This window comes from Moschus berezovskii, chromosome 10, assembly GCF_049115385.1.
Source record: "Moschus berezovskii isolate FMDL1 chromosome 10, NW_MosBer_1.0, whole genome shotgun sequence".
Classification (NCBI taxonomy): domain Eukaryota; kingdom Metazoa; phylum Chordata; class Mammalia; order Artiodactyla; family Moschidae; genus Moschus; species Moschus berezovskii.
The window spans coordinates 1,051,047-1,071,790 of NC_142469.1; positions in this window are offsets into that span (position 1 = coordinate 1,051,047).

The following is a 20,744-nucleotide window of genomic DNA, read 5'->3' on the forward strand; positions in this document are numbered from 1 at the left end:
TTTATTCGACTCAGAAAGTTCCCTCACACAGCCGTCCCCTTTGGAGAGCACACACTTTATGGACTCAATTCGAGATGAGCCCCTGTGCACATTTAAGGGCTCGAGAGAAACCCGGAAGTTCCCCTTCCAACACCAAAGGGGACCTGACTTCCCTGAAGCAAGCCCAGCGAGTTCCTGAGGTCCCCGTCGCAACTCTTGAAAGCACACCCAGCTTCCCGCTGCAACTCGAAACACCCCAAAATTATTCCGTCAATGCGAGATGAGTAAATTTTGCGATGCAGCATCTCAAGAAAAATACCACATTCCCTCTTGAAACGCAAAAAGGTACTTGACACCCTTTATTCGACACAGAGAGTTCCCTCACACAGCCGTCCCCTTTTAGAGGAGAACACACTTTATGGACTCAATTTAAGAAGAGCCCCTGTGCACATTTAAGTGCTCGAGAGGAAACCGGAAGTTCCCGTTCAACTCCAAAGGGGACCTGACTTCCTGAAGCAACCCAGCGAGTTCCTGAGGTCCCCGACGCAACTCGAGAAACATCCTCAGCTTCTGCCGCAACGCGAGAAACACTGCAAAATTTTCCCCTCAATGCGAGATGAGGAAATTTTGTGATGCAGCATTTCAAGAGAAATACCACATACCCTCTTGAAAGGCAAAAAGGCTCTGTACACCCTTTATTCGACTCAGAGAGTTCCCTCACACAGCCCTCCCCTTTGGAGAGGGGAACCCACTTTATGGACTCAATTAGAGATGAGCCCCTGTGCACATTTAAGGGCTCGAGAGAAACCCGGAAGTTCCCCTTCCAACAACAAAGGGGACCTGACTTCCCTGAAGCAACCCCAGCGAGTTCCGGAGGTCACCCTCACAACTCGATAAGCACCCCCAGCTTCCCGCCGCAACTCAAAAAACACCCAAAATTATCCCCACAATGCGAGATGATGAAATTTTGCGATGCAGCATCTCAAGACAAATACTACATTCCCTCTTGAAAGGCATAAAGTTACTTGACACCATTTATTCGACTCAGAAAGTTCCCTCACACAGCCGTCCCCTTTTAGAGGAGAACACACTTTATGTACTCAATTCGAGATGAGACCCTGTGCACATTTAAGGGCTCGAGAGGATCCTGGAAGTTCCCCTTCCAACACCAAAGGTCACGTGACTTCCCTGAAGCAACTCCAGCGAGTTCCTGAGGTCCCCGTCGCAACTCGAGAAGCACCCCCAGCTTCCCGCCGCAACTCGAAAAACACCCAAAATTATCCCCTCAATGTGAGATGAGGAAGTTTTGCGATACAGCTTCTCAAGAGAAATACTACATTCCCTCTTGAAAGACAAAAAGGTACTTGACACCCTTTATTCGACTCAGAAAGTTCGCTCACACTGCTGTCCCCTTTTGAGAGGAGAACACACTTTATGGACTCAATTCGAGATGAGCCCCTGTGCACATTTAAGGGCTCCAGAGGAACCCGGAAGTTCCCTTTCCAACACCAAAGGGGACCTACTTCCCTGAAGCATCCCCAGCGAGTTCCTGAAGTCCCCGTCGCATTTCGACAAGCACTCCAGCTTCCCGCCGCAAATCGAAAAACACCCCAAAATTACTCCTCAATGCGAGATGAGGAAATGTTGGGATGCAGCATGTCAAGAAAAATACCACATTCCCTCTTGAAAGGCAAAAAGGTAATTGACACCCTTTATTCGACTCAGAAAGTTCCCTCACACCACCGTCTCCTTTGGAGAGGAGAACACACTTTATGGACTCAATTGGAGATGAGCCCCTGTGCACATTTAAGGGCTCCAGAGGAACCCGGAGGTTCCCATTCCAACATAAAGGGGACCTGACTTCCCTGTAGCAACCCCAGCGAGTTCCTGAGGTCCCCGTCGCAACTCGAGAACCACCCCCAACTTCCTGCCGCAACTCGAGAAACACCCCAAAATTATTCCCTCAATGCGAGATGAGGAAATTTTGCGATGCAGCATCTCAAGAGAAATACCTCATTCCCTCTGGAAAGGCAAAAAGGTACTTCACACCCTTTATTCGACCTAGAAAGTTCCCTCACACCACCGTCCCCTTTGGAGAGGAGAACACACTTTATGGACTCAATTTGAGATGAGACACTGTGCATATTTAAGGGCTCGAGAGGAACCCGGAAGTTCCCCTTCCAACACCAAAGGGGACCTGACTTCCCTGAAGAAACCCCAGCGAGTTCCTGAGGTCCCCGTCGCAACTCTTGAAGCACCCGCAGCTTCCCGCCGCAACTCGAGAAACACCCCAAAATTATCCCCTCAATGCGAGATGAGGAAATTTTGTGATGCAGCATCTCAAGAGAAATACCACATTTCCTCTTGAAAGGCAAAGAGGTACTTGACACCCTTTATTCGACTCAGAAAGTACCCTCACACAGCTGTCCCTATTGGAGAGGAGAACACAGTTTATGGACTCAATTCGAGATCAACCCCTGTGCATATTTAAGGGCTCGAGAGGAACCCGGAAGTTTCCCTTCCAACACCAAAGGTGACCTGACATCCCTGAAGCAACCTCAGCGAGTTCCTGAGGTCCCTGTCGCAACTCGAGAAGCTTTCCCAGCTTCCCGCCGCAACTCGAGAAACACCACAAAATTATCCGCTCACTGCGAAATGAGGAAATTGTGCCATGCAGGATCTCAAGGGAAATACCACATTCCCCCTTGAAATGCAAAAAGGTACTTGACACCCTTTATTCGACTCAGAATGTTTCCTCGCACAGCCGTCCCTTTGGAGAGGAGAACCCACTTTATGGACTCAATTCGAGATGAGCCCCTGTGCACATTTAAGGGCTAGCGAGGAAACCGGAAGTTCACATTCCAACACCAAAGGGGACCTGACTTCCCTGAAGCAACCCCAGCGAGTTCCTGAGGTCCCCGGTTCTACACGAGAAGCACCCTCATCTTCCCGCCGTAACTCGAGAAACACCCCAAAATTATCCCCTCAATGCGAGATGAGGAAATTTTGTGATGCAGCATCTCAAGAGAAATGCCACATTCCCTCTTTAAAGGCAAAATGGTACTTGACACCCTTTATTCGACTCAGAAAGTTCCCTCACACAGCCGTCCCCTTTGGAGAGAACACACTTTATGGACGTAATTCGAGATGAGCCCCTGTGCACATTTAAGGGCTCGAGAGGAACTCGGAAGTTCCCCTTCCAACATCAAAGGGGACCTGACTTCCCTGAAGCAACCCCAGCGAGTTCCTGAGGTCCCCGTCCCAACTCGAGAAGCACCCCCAGCTTCCCGCTGCAACTCGAGAAACACCCCAAAATTATCCCCTCCATGCGAGATGAGGAAATTTTGCGATGCAGCATCTCAAGAGAATTACCACATTCCCTCTTAAAGGCAAAAAGGTACTTGACACCCTTTATTCGACTCAGAAAGTTCCCTCACACAACTGTCCCCTTTGGAGAGGAGAACACACTTTATGGACTCAATTCTAGATGAGCCCCTGTTCACATTTAATGGCTCGAGAGGAAACCAGAAGTTCCCCTTCCAGCACCAAAGGGGACCTGACTTCCGTGAAGCAACCACAGCGAGTTCCTGAGGTCCCCGTCGCAACTCGAGAAGCACCCCCAACTTCCCGCCGCAGCTCAATAAAAACCACAAAATTATCCCCTCAATGCGAGATGAGGAAATTTTGCGATGCAGAATCTCAAGAGAAATACCACCTTCCCTCTTGAAAGGCAAAGGTTTCTTTACACCCTTTTTTGGGACTCAGAAATTTCACTATCATCAGTCCCCATTGGAGAGGAAAATACACTTTATGGACTCAATTCGAGATGAGCCCCTATTCCCATTTAACGACTCTGGAGTATACCTAAATTTTCCCTTCCAACAAAAAGGGGACCTGACTTCCCTGAAGCAACCCGAGCGAAGTCCTGAGGTCCCCATCTTACCTCGAGAATTACCCCCAGATTCCCGCCGCAACTCGAGAAACACCAGAAAATTATTCCCTCAATGCGAGATGAAGAAATTTTGCGCTGCAGAATTTCAAGAGAAATACCACATTCCTTCTTGCAAGGCAAAAGGGTACAGGACAACCTTTATGCGACTCAGAGAGTTCCCTCACACAGCCGTCCCCATTTTATAGGAGAACACACATTATGGACTCAAAATGAGATGAGCCCCTATTCCCATTTAATGGCTCGAGAGTAAACCGGATGTTCCCCTTCCAACTCCACTGGGGACCTGACTTCCCTGAAGCAACCAGAGCGACTTCCTGGGGTACCCGTCGCAACTCGAGCAGTTACACCAGCTTCCCCCCACAACACGAGAAAAACCACAAAATTTTCCCCTCAATGCGAGGTGAGGAAATTTTGTGCTGCATCTCAAGGGAAATACCACATTCCCTCTTGAAAGGCAAAAGGGTACTTGACACCCTTTATGGGACTCAAAAAGTTCCCTCACACAGTCGTCCCCACTGGAGAGGAGAACACACTTTACAGAATAAATTCCAGAGGAGGCCCTATTTCCATTTAACAGCTCCAGAGTAAACCGGACGTTCCTATTACAAATCGAAAGGGGACCTGACTTCCCTGAATCAACCCGAGCGAGTTCCTGAGGTCCCCGACGCACTTCGAGAAGTACCCCCAGCTTCTCCCCGCAACTATAGAAACACCACAATATTATAGACTCAATGCGAGATGAGGAAATTTTGCGCTGCAGAATCACAAGTGAAATACAACATTCCCTGTTGAAAGGCAATGGGTATTTGACACCCTTTATTCGACTCAGAAATTTCACTAACATCAGTCCCCATTGGAGAGGAGAACACACTTTATGGACTCAATTTGAGATGAGCCCCTATTCCCATTAACGGCTCCAGAGTAAACCGGAGGTTATCCTTCCAACAAAAAAAGGGGTCCTGACTTCCGTGAAGCAACCCGAGCGAGTTCCTGAGGTCTCCGTCGCAACCTGAGAAGCACCCCCAGCTTCCCGCCGCAACTCGAGAAACACCCCAAAATTATCCCCTCAATGCGAGATGAGGAAATTTTGCGCTGCAGAATCCCAAGAGAAATACCACATTCCCTCTTTAAAGGCAAAAGTGTACTTGACACAGTATATTAGACTCAGAAAGATCCCTCACACAGCCGTCCCCTTTGGAGAGGAGAACACATTTTATGGACTCAATTCGAGATGAGCCCCTCTTCACTTTGAAAGGCTCGAGAGGAAATCGGAAGTTCCCCTTCCAACATCAACGGGGACCTGACTTCCCTGAAACAACCCCAGCGAGTTCCTGAGGTCCCCATCGCAACTCGAGAAGCACCCCCTGCTTCCGCCCTCAATTCAAGAAACACCCCAAAATTATCCCCTCAATGCGAGATGAGGAAATTTTGTGATGCAGAATCTCAAGAGAAATACCACATTCCCTCTTGAAAGGCAAAAAGGTACTTGACACCCTTTATTCGACTCAGAAAGTTCCCTCACACAACCGTCCCCTTTAGAGAGAACACATTTTATGGACTCAAATCGAGATTAGACCCTGTGCACATTTAAGGGCTCGAGAGGAACCCGGAAGTTCCCCTTTCAACATCAAAGGGAAACTGACTTTCCTGAAGCAAAGCCAGCGAGTTCCTGACGTCCCCGTCGCAACTCGAGAAGCACCCCCAGCTTCCCGCTGCAACTCGAGAAACACCACAAAATTATCCCCTCAATGCGAGATGAGGAAATTTTGCGATGCAGAATTTAAGAGAAATACCACATTCCCTCTTGAAAGGCAAAATGTACTTAACAACCTTTATTCGACTCAGAAAGTTCCCTCACACACCTGTCCCCTTTGGAGAGGAGAACACACTTTATGAACTCAATTCGAGATGAGTCCCTGTTGACATTGAAAGGCTCGAGAGGAACCCGGAAGTTCCCCTTCTAACACCAAAGGGAAACTGACTTCCCTGAAGAAACCCCAGCGAGTTCCTGTGGTCCCCGTAGCAACTCGAGAAGCACCCCCAGCTTCCCGCCGCAACTCGAGAAACACACAAAAATTATCCCCTCAAAGCGAGATGAGGAAATTTTGCGATGCAGCATCACAAGTGAAATACCACATTCCCTCTTGAAAGGCAAAAAGGTACTTGACACCCTTTATTCGACTCAGAAAGTTCCCTCACACTGCCATCCCCTTTTTGAGGAGAACACACTTTATGGACTCAATTCGAGCAGAGCCGCTGTTCACATTTAAGGGCTCGAGAGAAACCCGGAATTTCCCCTTCCAACAGCAAAGGGGACCTGACTTCCCAGAAGCAACCCCAGCGAGTTCCTGAGGTCCCCGTCTCAACTCGAGAAGAACGCCCAGCTTCCCGCCGCAAGTCTAGAAACACAGCAAAATTATCCCCTCAATGCAAGATGAGGAAATTTTGCAATGCAGCATCTCAAGAGCAATAACACATTCCCCCTTGAAAGGCAAAAAGGTACTTGACAGCCTTTATTCGACTCAGAAAGTTCCCTCACACAGCCGTCCCCTTAGGAGAGAACACACTTTATGGACTCAATTCGAGATGAGTCAATGTACACATTTAAGTGCTGGAGAGGAACCCGGACGGTCCCCATCCAACAGCAAAGGGTCTGACTTCCCTAAAGCAAACCCAGCGAGTTCCTGAGGTCCCCGTCGCAACTCGAGAAGCACCCCCACCTTCCCGCCGCACCTGGAGAAACACAGCAAAATTATCCCCTCAATGCGAGATGAGGAAATTTTGCGATGCAGCATCTCAAGAGAAATACCACATTCCCTCTTGAAAGGCAAAAAGGTACTTGACACCCTTTATTCGACTCAGAACGTTCCCTCACACAGCCGTCCCGTTTTAGAGGAGAACACAATTTATGGACTCAATTCGAGATGAGCCCCTGTGCACATTTAAGGGCTCCAGAGGAGACCGGAAGTTCCCCTTCCAACACCAAAGGGGAAGTGACTTCCATGAAGAAACCCCAAATAGTTCCTGAGGTCCCCGTCGCAACTCGAAAAGCACCCCCAGCTTCCCGCCGCAACTCGAGAATCACCCCAAAATTATCCCCTGAATGCGAGTTGGGGAAATTTTGCGATGCAGCATCTCAAGAGAAACACCACATTCCCTCTTGAAAGGCAAAAACGTACTTGACACCCTTTATTCGACTCAGAACTTTCCCTCACACAGCCGTCCCCTTTTAGAGGAGAACACACTTTCTGGACGCAATTCGAGGTGAAGCCACTGTGCTAATTTAAGGGCTGGAGAGGAACCTGGAAGTTCCCCTTCAAACACCAAAGGGGACCTAACTTCCCTGAAGCAACCCCAGCGAGTTCCTGAGGTCCCCGTAGCAACTCGAGAATCACCTCCAGCATCCCGCCGCAACTCTAGAAACACCCCAAAATTATCCCCTCAATGCGAGATGAGGAAATTTTGCGATGCAGCATCTCCAGAGAAATACCACAATCCCTCTTGAAAGGCAAAAAGGTATTTGAAACCCTTTATTCGACTCACAAAGTTCCCTCATACAACCGTGCCATTAGAGAGGAGTACACACTTCATTGACTCAATTCGAGATGAGCCCCTGTGCACATTTAAGAGCTCGAGAGGAACCCGGAAGTTCCCCTTCCAACACCAAAGGGGACCTGACTTCCCTGAAGCAACCCCAGCGAGTTCCTGAGATCCCCGTCGCAACTCGAGAAGTACCCCCAGCTTCCCGCCGCAGCTCGAGAAACACCCCAAAATTATCCCCTCAATGCGAGATGAGGAAATTTTGCGATGCAGCATCTCAAGAGAAATGCCACATTCCCTCTTGCAAGGCAAAAAGTAACTTGACACCCTTTATTCGACTCAGAAAGTTCCCTCACACAGCTGTCCCCTTTGAAGAGAACACACTTTATGGACGCAATTCGAGATGAGCCTCTGTGCATATTTAAGGGCTCGAGAGGAACCCGGATGTTCCCCTTCCAACAGCAAAGGGGACCTGACTTCCCTGAAGCAACCACAGCTAGTTCCTTACGTCCCCGTCGCAACTCGAGAAGCACCCCCAGCTTCCGCCGCAACTCGAGAAACACCCCAAAATTATCCCCTTAATGCGAGATCAGAAAATTTTGCGATGCAGCATCTCAAGAGAAATAGCACATTCTCTCTTGAAAGGCAAAAAGGTACTTGACACCCTCTATTCGACTCAGAAAGTTCCATCAAACAACCGGTCCGTTTGAGAGAAGTATACACTTCATTGACTCAATTCGAGATGAGCCTCTGTGTACATTTAAGGGCTCGAGAGGAACCTGGATGTTCCCCTTCCAACAGCAAAGGGGACCTGACTTCCCTGAAGCAACCACAGCGAGTTTCTGAGGTCTCCGTCGCAACTAGACGAGCACCCCAGGCTTCCCGCCGCAACTCGAGAAACACCCCAAAATTATCCCCTCAATGCGAGATGAGGAAATTTTGCGATGCAGCATCTCAAGAGAAATACCACATTCCCTCTTGAAAGGCAAAAAGGTACTTTACACCCATTATTCGACTGAGAAAGTTGCCTCACACAGCAGTCCCATTTGAGAGGAGTATACACTTCATTGACTCAATTCGAGATGAGACCCTGTGCACATTTAAGGGCTAGAGAAGAACCCGGAAGTTCCCCTTCCAACACCAAAGGGGACCTGACTTCCCTGAAGCAACCCCAGCGAGTTGCTGAGGTCCCCGTCGCAACTCTTGAAGCACCCCCAGCTTCCCGCCTCAACTCGAGAAACACCCCAAAATTATCCCCTCAATGCGAGATGAGGAAATTTTGCGATGCAGCATCTCAAGAGAAATACCACATTCCCTCTTGAACTGCAAAAAGGTACTTGACACCCTTTATTCCACTCCGAAAGTTCACTCACACAACCGTCCCGTTTGGAGATAACACACTTTATGGACTCAATTCGAGATGAGTCCCTGTGCACATTTAAGGGCTGGAGAGTAACCCGCAAGTTCCCCTTCCAAGAGCAAAGGGGATTCGACATCACTGAAGCAACCCCAGCGAGTTCCTGAGGTCCCAGTCGCAACTGGAGAAGTACCCCCAGCTTCCCGCCGCAACTCGAGAAACACCCCAAAATAATCCCCTCAATGCGAGATGAGGAAATTTTGCGATTCATATGTATAGAGAAATACTACATTCGCTCTTGAAAGGCAAAAAGGTACTTGACACCCTTTATTCGACTCAGAAATATCCCTCACACAGCCGTGCCTTTTGGAGAGGAGAACACACTTTATGGACTCAATTCGAGATGAGCCCCTGTGCACATTTAAGGCTGGAGAGGAATCCGGAAGTTCCCCTTTCAACACCAAAGGGGACCTGACTTCCCTGAAGCAACCCCAGCGAGTTCCTGAGGTCCCGTCCCAATTCGAGAAGCACCCCAAAATTATCCCCTCAATGTGAGATGAGTAAAATTTGCAGAATCTCAAGAGAAATAACACATTTCCTCTTTAAACGCAAAAAGGTACTTGACACCATTAACTCGATTGAGAAAGTAACCTCACACAGCCGTCCCCTTTGGAGAGGAGAACACACTTTATGGACTTATTTCGAGATGAGCCCCTGTGCACATTTAAGTGCTCGACAGGAAACCGGACGTTCCCCTTCCAACAATAAAGGGGACCTGACTACCCTGAAGCAACCCCAGCGAGTTCCTGAGGTCCCCGTCGCAACTCGAGAAGCACGCAAATATTCCCAACGCAACTCAAGAAACACCCCAAAATTATCCCCTCCATGCGAGATGAGAAAATTTTGCGATGCAGCATTTCAAGAGAAATACCACATTCCCTCTTGAAAGGCAAAACGGTACTTGACACCCTTTATTCGACTCAGAAAGTTCCGTCACACAACCGTCCCCTTTGGAGAAGAGAACACACTTTATGGACTCAATTCGAGATGAGCCCCTGTGCACATTTAAGGGCTCGAGAGGAAACCGGAAGTTCCCCTTCCAACAGCAAAGGGGACCTGACTTCCGTGAAGCAACCCCAGCGAGTTAATAAGTCACCGAATCAACTCGAGAAGCACCCCCAGGTTCCCCACGCAACTCGAGAAATACACCAAAATTATCCCCTCCATGCGAGATGAGGAAATTTTGCAAATCAGCATCTCAAGAGTAATACCACATTCCCTCTTGAAAGGCAAAAAGGTTCTTGACACCCTTTATTCGACTCAGAAAGATCCCTCATTCAGCCGTCCCCTTTGGAGAGGAGAACACACTTTATGGAATCAATTCGAGATGAGCCCCTGTGCACATTTAAGGGCTCGAGAGGATACGAGCAGTTTCCCTTCCAACACCAAAGGGGACCAGACTCTCCTGAAGCAACCCCAGCGAGTTCCTGAGGTCCCCGTCGCAGCTCGAGAAGCACCCCCAGCTTCCCGCTGCAACTCGAGAAACACCACAAAATTATCCCCTCCATGCGAGATGAGGAAATTTTGCGATGCAGCGTCTCAAGAGAAATTCCACATTCCCTCTTGAAAGGCAAAAATTTACTTGACACCCTTTATTCGACTCAGAAAGTTCCCTCACACAGCCGTGACCTTTGGAGAGGAGAACACACTTTATGGCCTCAACTCGAGATGAGCCCCTGTGCACATTTAAGGGCTTGAGAGGAAATCGGAAGTACCCCTTCCAACACTAAAGTGGACCTGACTTCCCTGAAGTAACCCCAGCGAGTTCCTGAGGTCCCCGTCGCAGCTCGAGAAGCACCCCAAGCTTCCCACCGTAACTCGAGGAACACCCCAAAATTATCCCCTCCATGCGAGTTAAGGACATTTTGCGATGCAGCATCTCCAGAGAAATACCACATTCTCTCTTGAAAGGCAAAAAGGTACTTGACACCCTTTTTTCGACTCAGAAAGTTCCCTCACACAGCCGTCCCCTTTTAGAGGAGAACTCACTTTATGGACTCAATTCGAGATGAGCCCCTGTGCACATATAAGGGGTCGAGAGAACACCGTAAGTTCACCTTCCAACACCAAAGGGGAACTGACTTCCCTGAAGCAAACCCAGCGAGTTCAAGAGGTTCCAGTCGCAACTCGAGAAGCACACCCAGCTTCTCGCCGCAACTCGAGAAACACCCCAAAATTATCCCCTACGTGCGAGATGCGGAAATTTTGCGATGCAGCATCTCAAGAGAAATACCACATTCCTTATTCAAATGCAAAAAGGTACTTTACACCCTTTATTTGACTCAGAAAGTTCCCTCACACAGGCGTCCCCTTTGGAGAGGAGAACAAATTTTTTGGACTCAATTCGAGATGAGCCCTGTTCACATTTAAGGGCTCGAGACGAAACCGGACGTTCCCCTTCCAACACCAAAGGGGAACTGACTTACCTGAAGCAACCCCAGCGAGTTCCTTTGGTCCCCGTCGCAAATCGAGTAGCTCCCCCAGCTTCCCGTCACAACTCGAGAAACACACCTAAATTATCCCCTCCATGCGAGATGAGAAAATTTTGCGATGCAGCATCTCAAGAGAAATACCACAATCCCTCTTCAAAGGCAAAAAGGTACTTCAAACCCTTTATTCGACTCAGAAAGTTCCCTCTCACAGCCGTCTTTTTTGTAGAGGAGAACACACTTTATGGACTCAATTCGAGATGAGCCCCTGCGCACTTTTAAGGGCTCGAGAGGAAACTGGAAGTTCCTCTTCCAACCCCAAAGGGGACCTGACTTCCCTGAAGCAACGCCAGCGAGTTCCTGAGGTACCCGTAGCAACTCGAGAAGCACACTCAGCTTCCCGCCGCAACTCGAGAAACACCCCAGAACTATCCCCTCAATGCGAGATGAGGAAATTTTGCGATGCAGATTCTGAAGAGAAATACCACCTTCCGTATTGAAAGGCAAAAAGGTACTTGACACCCTTTATTCGACTCAGAAAGTTCCCTCACACAGCCATCCCTTTTGGAGAGGAGAACACACTTTATGGACTCAATTCGGGATGAGCCCCTGTTCACATTTAAGGGCTCCAGAGGAAACCGGAAGTTCCCCTTCCAACACCATACGGGACCTGACTTCCCTGAATCAACGACATAGAGTTCCTGAAGTCCCCGTTGCAACTCGAGAAGCACCCCCAGCTTCCCGCCGCAACTCGAGAAACACCCCAAAATTATCCCGTCAATGCGAGAGGAGCAAATTTTGCGATGCAGCATCTCAAGAGAAATACTAAATTACCTCTTCAAAGGCAAAAGGTACTTGACACCCTTTATTCGACTCAGAACGTTCCCTTACAGAGCCGTAACCTTTTGAGAGGAGAAGACACTTCATGGACTCAAATCGAGAACAGCCCCTGTGCACATTCACGGGCTCCAGAGGAAACCGGAAGTTCCCCTTCCAACAACAAGGGGACCTGACTGCGTTGAAGCAACCCCAGCAAGTTGCTGAGGTCCCCTTCCCAACTCGAGAAGCACCCCCAGCGTCCCGCCGCAACAGGAGAAACACCCAAAAATTATCCCCCCAATGCGAGATGAGGAAATTTTGCGATGCAGCATCTCAAGAGAAATACCACATTCTCACTTGAAAGGCAAAAGATACTTGACACCCTTTATTCGACTCCGAAAGTTCCCTCACACAGCCGTCCCCTTTGGAGAGGAGAACACACTTAATGGACTCAATTGGAGATGAGCGCCTGTGCACATTTAAGGGCTCGAGAGGAAACCGGAAGTTCCCCTTCCAACTCCAAAGGGGAACTGACTTCCCTGAACCAACCCCAGGGAGTTCCTGACCTCCCCGTGGAAACTCGAGAAGCACCCCCAGCTTTCCGCCGCAACTCGTGAAACACCCCAAAATTAACTCATCCATGCGAGATGAGGAAATTTTGCGATGCAGCATCTCAAGAGAAATACCACATTCCCTCTTGAAAGGCAAAAAAGTACTTGACACCCTTTATTCGACTCAGAAAGTTCCCTCACACAGCCGTCCACTTTGGAGAGGAGAACACAATTTATGGACTCAATTGGAGATGAGCCCCTGTGCACATTTAAGGGCTCCAGAGGAAACCGGAAGTTCCCCTTCCAACACCAAAGGGGACCTGACTTCCCTGAAGCAACACCAGCGAGTTCCTGAGGTCCCCTTCGCAACTCGAGAAGCACCCCCAGCTTCCCGCCGCAACTCGAGAAACACCCCAAAATTATCCCGTCAATGCGAGATGAGCAAATTTTGTGATGCAGCATCTCAAGAGAAATACTAAATTACCTCTTCAAAGGCAAAAGGTACTTGACACCCTTTATTCGACTCAGAACGTTCCCTCACACAGCCGTAACCTTTTGAGAGGAGAACACACTTCATGAACTCAAATCGAGAAGAGCCCCTGTGCACATTCACGGGCTCGAGAGGAAACCGGAAGTTCACCTTCCAACAACAAGGGGAACTGACTGCGTTGAAGCAACCCCAGCAAGTTCCTGAGGTCCCCTTCACAACTCGAGAAGCACCCCCAGCGTCCCTCCGCAACAGGAGAAACACCTAAAAATTATCCCCCCAATGCGAGATGAGGAAATTTTGCGATGCAGCATCTCAAGAGAAATACCACATTCCCTCTTGAAAGGCAAAAAAGTACTTGACACCCTTTATTCGACTCAGAAAGTTCCCTCACACAGCCATCCCCTTTGGAGAGGAAAACACTATTTATGGACTCAATTCGAGATGAGCCCCTGTGCACATTTAAGGGCACCAGAGGAAACCGGAAGTTCCCCTTCCAACACCAAAGGGGACCTGACTTACCTGAAGCAACCCCAGCGAGTTCCTGAGGTCCCGGTCGCAATTCGAGAAGCACACAAAGCTTCCCGCCGCAACTCGAGAAACACCCCAAAAATAACCCCTCCGTGCGAGATGAGGAAAGTTGACGATGCAGCATCTCAAGAGAAATACCACATTCCCTTTGAAAGGCAAAAAGGTACTTGACACCCTTTATTCGAATCAGAAATTTCGCTCACACAGCCGTAGAGGAGAACATAGTTTATTGACTCAATTCGAGATGAGCCCCTGTGCACATTAAACGACTCGAGAGGAAACCGGAAGTTCTTTCGAACACCAAAGGGGACCTGACTTTACTGAAGCAACCCCAGCGAGTTCCTGAGGTCAACGTAACAACTCGAGAAGCAAACCCAGCTTCCCGCCGTAACTCGAGTAACACCCCAAAATTATCCCCTCAATGCGAGATTAGGAAATTTTGCGATGCAGCATCTCAAGAGAAATACCACAATCCCTCTTGAAAGGCAAAAAGATACTTGACACCCTTTATTCGACTCAGAAAGTTCCCTCACACAGCCGTCCCCTTTGGAGAGGAGAACACACTTAATGGACTCAATTCGAGATGAGCGCCTGTGCACATTTAAGGGCTCGAGAGGAAACCGGAAGTTCCCCTTCCAACTCCAAAGGGGACCTGACTTCCCTGAAGCAACCGCATGGAGTTCATGACCTCCCCGTGGAAACTCGAGAAGCACCCCCAGCTTTCCGCCGCAACTCGTGAAACACCCCAAAATTAACTCATCCATGCGAGATGAGGAAATTTTGCGATGCAGCATCTCAAGAGAAATACCACATTCCCTCTTGAAAGGCAAAAAGATACTTGACACCCTTTATTCGACTCAGAAAGTTCCCTCACACAGCCGTTCCCTTTGGAGAGGAGAACACAATTTATGGACTCAATTGGAGATGATCCCCTGTGCACATTTAAGGGCTCCAGTGGAAACCGGAAGATCCCCTCCAACACCGAAGGGGACCTGACTTCCCTGAAGCAACCCCAGAGAGTTCCTGAGGTCCCGGTAGCAATTCGAGAAGCACCCCAAGCTTCCCGCCGCAACACGAGAAACACCTCAAAATTATCCCCTCCATGCGAGATGAGGAAATTTGGCGATGCAGCATCTCAAGAGAAATACCACAATCCCTCTGGAAAGGCTAAAAGGTACTTGACACCCTTTATTCGACTCAGAATGTTCCCTCACACAGCTGTCCCCTTTGGAGAGGAGAACACACTTTATGGACTCAATTCGAGATGAGCCCCTGTACACATTGAAGGGCTCGAGAGGAAACAAGAAATTCCCCTTCCAACACCAAAGGGGACCTGACTTCCCTGAAGCAACCCCAGCGAGATGCTGAGTTCCCCGTTGCAACGCGAGAAGCACCCCCAGCTTCCCGCCGCATCTCTAGAAACACCCCAAAATTATCACCTCAATGCGAGATGACGAAATTTTGCGATGCAGCATCTCAAGAGAAATACCACATTCGCTCTTGAAAGGCAAAAAGTTACTTGACACCCTTTATTCGACTGAGAAATTTCTCTCACACTGCCTGAGAGGAGAACACACTTTATGGACTCAATTCGAGCTGAGCCCCTGTTCACATTGAAGGGCTCGAGAGGAAACCGGAAGTACCCCTTCCAACACCAAAGGGGAGCTGACTTCCCTGAATCAACCCCAGCGAGTTCCTGAGGTCCCCGTCGCAACTCGAGAAGCACCCCCAGCTTCCGCCGCAACTCGCGTAACACCCCAAAATTATCCCCTCAATGTGAGATGAGGAAATTTTGCGCTGCAGAATCTCAAGAGAAATACCACATTCCCGCTTGAAAGGCAAAAGGGTACTTGACACCCTTTACGCGACTCAGAAAGTACCCTCACACAGCCGTCCCCATTGGAGAGAAGAATACACTTTATGGACTCAATTCGAGATGAGGACCGATTCCCACTTAACGGCTCGATAGTGAACCGGAAGTTCCCCTTCAAACACAAAACGGGACCTGCCTTACCTGAAGAAACCCGAGCGAGTTCCTGATGTCCCCATCGCAACTCGAGAAGTACCCCCAACTTCCCGCCGCAACTGGACATACACCACAAAATAATCACCTCAATGCGAGATGAAGAAATATTGCTCTGCAGAATCTCAAGAGAAATATCACATTCACTCTTGAAAGGCAAAAGGGTTCTTGACTCCCTTTATGAGAATCAGAATGTTCCCTAACATCCATCCTCAGTGGAGAGGAGAACACTCTTCATGCAGTCAAATGGAGAAGAGGCAATATTCCCATTTAAAAGCTCAAGAGTAATGAAGAAGTTCCCCTTCCAACACAAAAGGGGACTTGACTTCCCTGGAGCAACCTGAGAGAGTTCCTGAGGTTCCCGTTTCAACTACAGAAGTATCCCCTACTTCCAACCACAACTCGAGAAACAATACAGTTTTATCCCAGCAATGCGACATGAGGTAATTTTGCGCTGCAGAATCTCAAGAGAAATCCCACATTCCCGCTTGAAAGGCAAAAGGGAACTTGGCATACTTTATGCTCCTCAGAAAGTTCCCTAAAATCCATCCCCATTGTAGAGGCATACACAATTTATGGACTCAAATCCAGAAGAGCCCCTATTCCCTTAAAGGCCTCGAGAGAAATCCGGAAGTTCCCCGTCCAGCACTAAAGGGGAACTGACTTCCCTAAACTAACTCCAGTGAGTTACTGAGGTCCCCGTTGAAACTCGAGAAGTACCCCCAGCTTCCCGCCGAAATTCGGGAAACACCACAAAATTATCCCCTCAATGCGAGATGAGGAAACTTTGCGCTGCAGAATCTGAAGAGAAATCCAACATTCCCAATTGAAAGACAAAAGCGTACTTGACTCCCTTTATGTCACTCAGAAAGATCCCTAACATCCTTCCCAATTGGAGAGGAGAACACACTTTATGACTCAACTCCAGAAGAGGCCCTATTCCCATTAAAGTGCTCGAGACTAATCCGGAAGTTCCCCTTCCAGCCCAAAAGGGGACCTGACTTCCCTGAAGAAACTCGAGTGAGTTCCTGAGGTCCCCATCTAAACTCAAGAAGTACCCCCAGCGTCCCGCCGCAATTCGAGAAACACCACAAAATATTCCCTCACGGCGAGATGAGGAAATTTTGCGCTGAGAATCTCAAGAGAAATCCCACATTCCGGCTTGAAAGGCAAAAGGGTACTGACTCCGTTTATGCGACTCAGAATGTTCCCTAACAACCTTCCTCAGTGGAGAGGAAAACACACTTTATGGACTCAAATCGTGAAGAGGCATTTTTCCCATTTAACAGCTCGAGAGTAATCTGGAAGTTCCCCTTCCAACACAAAAAAGGACTTGACTTCCCTGAAGCAACCCGAGCGAGTTCCTGAGGTCCCCGCTGCAACTCGAGAAGTACCCCCAGCTTCCCGCCGCAACTCGAGAAACACCACAAAATTATCCCCTCAATGGGAGATGAGGAAATTTTGCGCTGCAGAATTTCAACAGAAATCCCACATTCCCGCTTGAAAGGCAGAAGGGTACTTGACTCCCTTTAGGCAACTCAGAATGTTGCCTAACATCCATCCTCAGTAGAGGAGAACATAATTTATGGACTTAAATAGAGAGGAGGCAATATTCCCTTTTAATGTCTTGACAGTAAGCCGGAAGTTCCCCTTTCAACACAAAAGGTGACTTGCCTTCCCTGAACCAACCCGAGCGAGTTCCTGAGGTGCCCGCCATAGCTAGAGAAGTGCCCCCTGCTTCCCACCACAACTGGAGAAACACCACAAAATTATCACCTGAATGCGAGATGAGGAAATTTTGCGCTGCAGAATCTCAAGAGAAATCCCAAATTCCCGCTTGAAAGGCAGAAGCGTTCTTGACTCCCTTTAGGCGACTCAGAATGTTCCCTAACATCCGTCCCCATTGGAGAGAATAACACACTTTATGGACTAAACTACAAAAGAGGCCCGATTCCCATTAAAGGGCTCGAGAGTAATACGGAAGTTCCCCTTTCAGCACAAATGGGACCCGATTCATTGAAGTAAAAAGAGTAAGTTTCTGAGGTCCCCATCGCAACTCGAGAAACACCACATAATTATCCCCACAATGTGAGATGAGGAAATTTTGCGCTGCAGAATCTCAAGAGAAATCCCACATTCCCGCTTGAAAGGCAAAAAGGGTATTTGACACCGTTTAGGCGACTCAGAATGATCCCTAACATCCGTCCAGAGTGGAGAGGAGAACACACTCTATGGACTGAAATCGAGAAGAGCTAATATTCCCATTTAAGGGCTCGAGAGTAATCCGGAAGTTCCCCTTCCAATACCAAAGTGGACCTGACTTGCTTGAAGCAACCCCAGCGAGTTCCTGAGGTCCCCGTCGCAACTCGAGAAGCAACCCAGCTTACCGCCGCAACTCGAGAAACACCCCAAAATTATCCCCTCCATGCGAGATGAGGAAATTTTGCGATGCAGCATTTCAAGAGAAATACCACATTCCCTCTTGAAAGGCAAAAAGGTAATTGACACCCTTTTCTCGACTCAGAGAGTTCCCTCACACAGCCGTCCCCTTTGGAGAGGAGAACACACTTTATGGACTCAATTTGAGATGAGCCCCGTGCACATTTAACGGCTCGAGAAGAAACCGGAATTTCCCCTTCCAATAAATAAGGGGACCTGACTTCCCTGAAGCAACCCCAGCGAGTTCCTCAGGTCCCCGTCGCAACTCGAGAAGCACCAACAGTTTCCCGCCGCAACTCGAGAAACACCCCAAAATTATCCCCTCCATGCGAGATCAGGAAATTTTGCGATGCAGCATCTGAAGAAAAATACCACATTACCTCTTGAAAGGGAAAACGGTACTTGACACCGTTTATTCGACTCAGAAAGTACCCTCACACAACCGTTCCCTTTTGAGAGGAGAACACACTTTATGGACTCAATTCGAGGTGAGCCCCTGTGCACATTTAACGGCTCGAGAGGAAACCGGAAGTTCCCCTTCCAACACCAAAGGGGACCTGACTTCCCTGAAGCAACCCCAGCGAGTTCCTGAGGTCCCGGTCGCAATTCGAGAAGCACCCAAATCTTCCCGCCGCAACTCGAGAAACAACCCAAAAATGACCCCTCCGTGCGATATGACGAAAGTTGATGATGCAGCATCTCAAGAGAAATACCACATTCCCTCTTGAATGGCAAAAAGTTATTTGACACCCTTTATTCGATTCAGAAATTTCGCTCACACAGCCGTAGAGGAGAACATACTTTATTGACTCAATTCGAGATGAGCCCCTGTGCACATTTAACGGCTCGAGAGGAAACCGGAAGTTCCTTTCGAACACCAAAGGGGACCTGACTTCACTGAAGCAACCCCAGCGAGTTCCTGAGGTCAACGTAACAACTCGAGAAGCAAACCCAGCTTCCCGCCGTAACTCGAGTAACACCCCAAAATTTTCCCCTCAATGCGAGATGAGGAAATTTTGCGATGCAGCATCTCAAGAGAAATACCATATTCCCTCTTGAAAGGCAAAAAGATACTTGACACCCTTTATTCGACTCAGAAAGTTCCCTCACACAGCCGTCCCCTTTGGAGAGGAGAACACACTTAATGGACTCAATTCGAGATGAGTCCCTGTGTACATTTAAGGGCTCGAGAGGAAACCGGAAGTTCCCCTTCCAACACCAAAGGGGACCTGATTTCCCTGAAGCAACCCCTGCGAGTTCCTGAGGTCCCCGTCGCAACTCGCGAAGCAGAGCCAGCTTCCCGCCGCAACTCCAGAAACACCCAAAAATTATCCCCTCAATGTGAATTGAATAAATTTTGCGATGCATTATCTCAAGAGAAATACCACATTCAATCTTGAAAGGCAAAAAGGTACTTGACACCCTTTATTCGACTCAGAAAGTTCCCTCACACAGTCGTCCCCATTGGAGAGGAGAATACAGTTTATTAACTCAATTCGAGATGAGCGCCTGTGCACATTTAAGGGCTCGAGAGGAAACCGGAAGTTCCCCTTCCAACTCCAAAGGGGACCTGACTTCCCTGAAGCAACCCCAGCGAGTTCCTGACCTCCCCGTGGAAACTCGAGAAGCTCCCCCAGCTTTCCACCGCAACTCGTGAAACACCCCAAAATTAACTCATCCATGTGAGATGAGGAAATTTTGCGATGCAGAATCTCAAGAGAAATACCACATTCACTCTTGAAAGGCAAAATAGTAATTGACACCCTTTATTCGACTCAGAAAGTTCTTTCACACAGCCGTCCACTTTGGAGAGGAGAACACAATTTATGGACTCAATTCGAGATGAGCCCCTGTGCACATTTAAGGGCTCCAGAGGAAACCGGAAGTTCCCCTTCCAACACCGAAGGGGACCTGACTTCCCTGAAGCAACCCCAGAGAGTTCCTGAGGTCCCGGTCGCAATTCGAGAAGCACCCCATGCTTCCCGCCGCAACTCGAGAAACACCTCAAAATTATCCCCTCCATGCGAGATGAGGAAATTTGGCGATGCAGCATCTCAAGAGAAATACCACAATCCCTCTGGAAAGGCTAAAAGGTACTTGACACCCTTTATTCGACTCAGAACGTTCCCTCACACAGCTGTCCCTTTTGGAGAGGAGAACACACTTTATGGACTCAATTCTAGATGAGCCCCTGTACACATTGAAGGGCTCAAGAGGAAACAGGAAATTCCCCTTCCAACACCAAAGGGGACCTAACTTCCCTGAAGCAACCCCAGCGAGATCCTGAGTTCCCCGTTGCAACGCGAGAAACACCCCCAGCTTCCCGCCGCATCTCTAGAAACACCCCAAAATTATCACCTCAATGCGAGATGACGAAATTTTGCGATGCAGCATCTCAAGAGAAATACCACATTCGCTCTTGAAAGGCAAAAAGTTACTTGACACCCTTTATTCGACTGAGAAATTTCTCTCACACTGCCTTAGAGGAGAACACACTTCATGCACTCATTTCGAGATTAGCCCCTGTTCATATTTAAGGGCTCGAGGGGAAACCGGAAGTTCCCCTTCCAACACCAA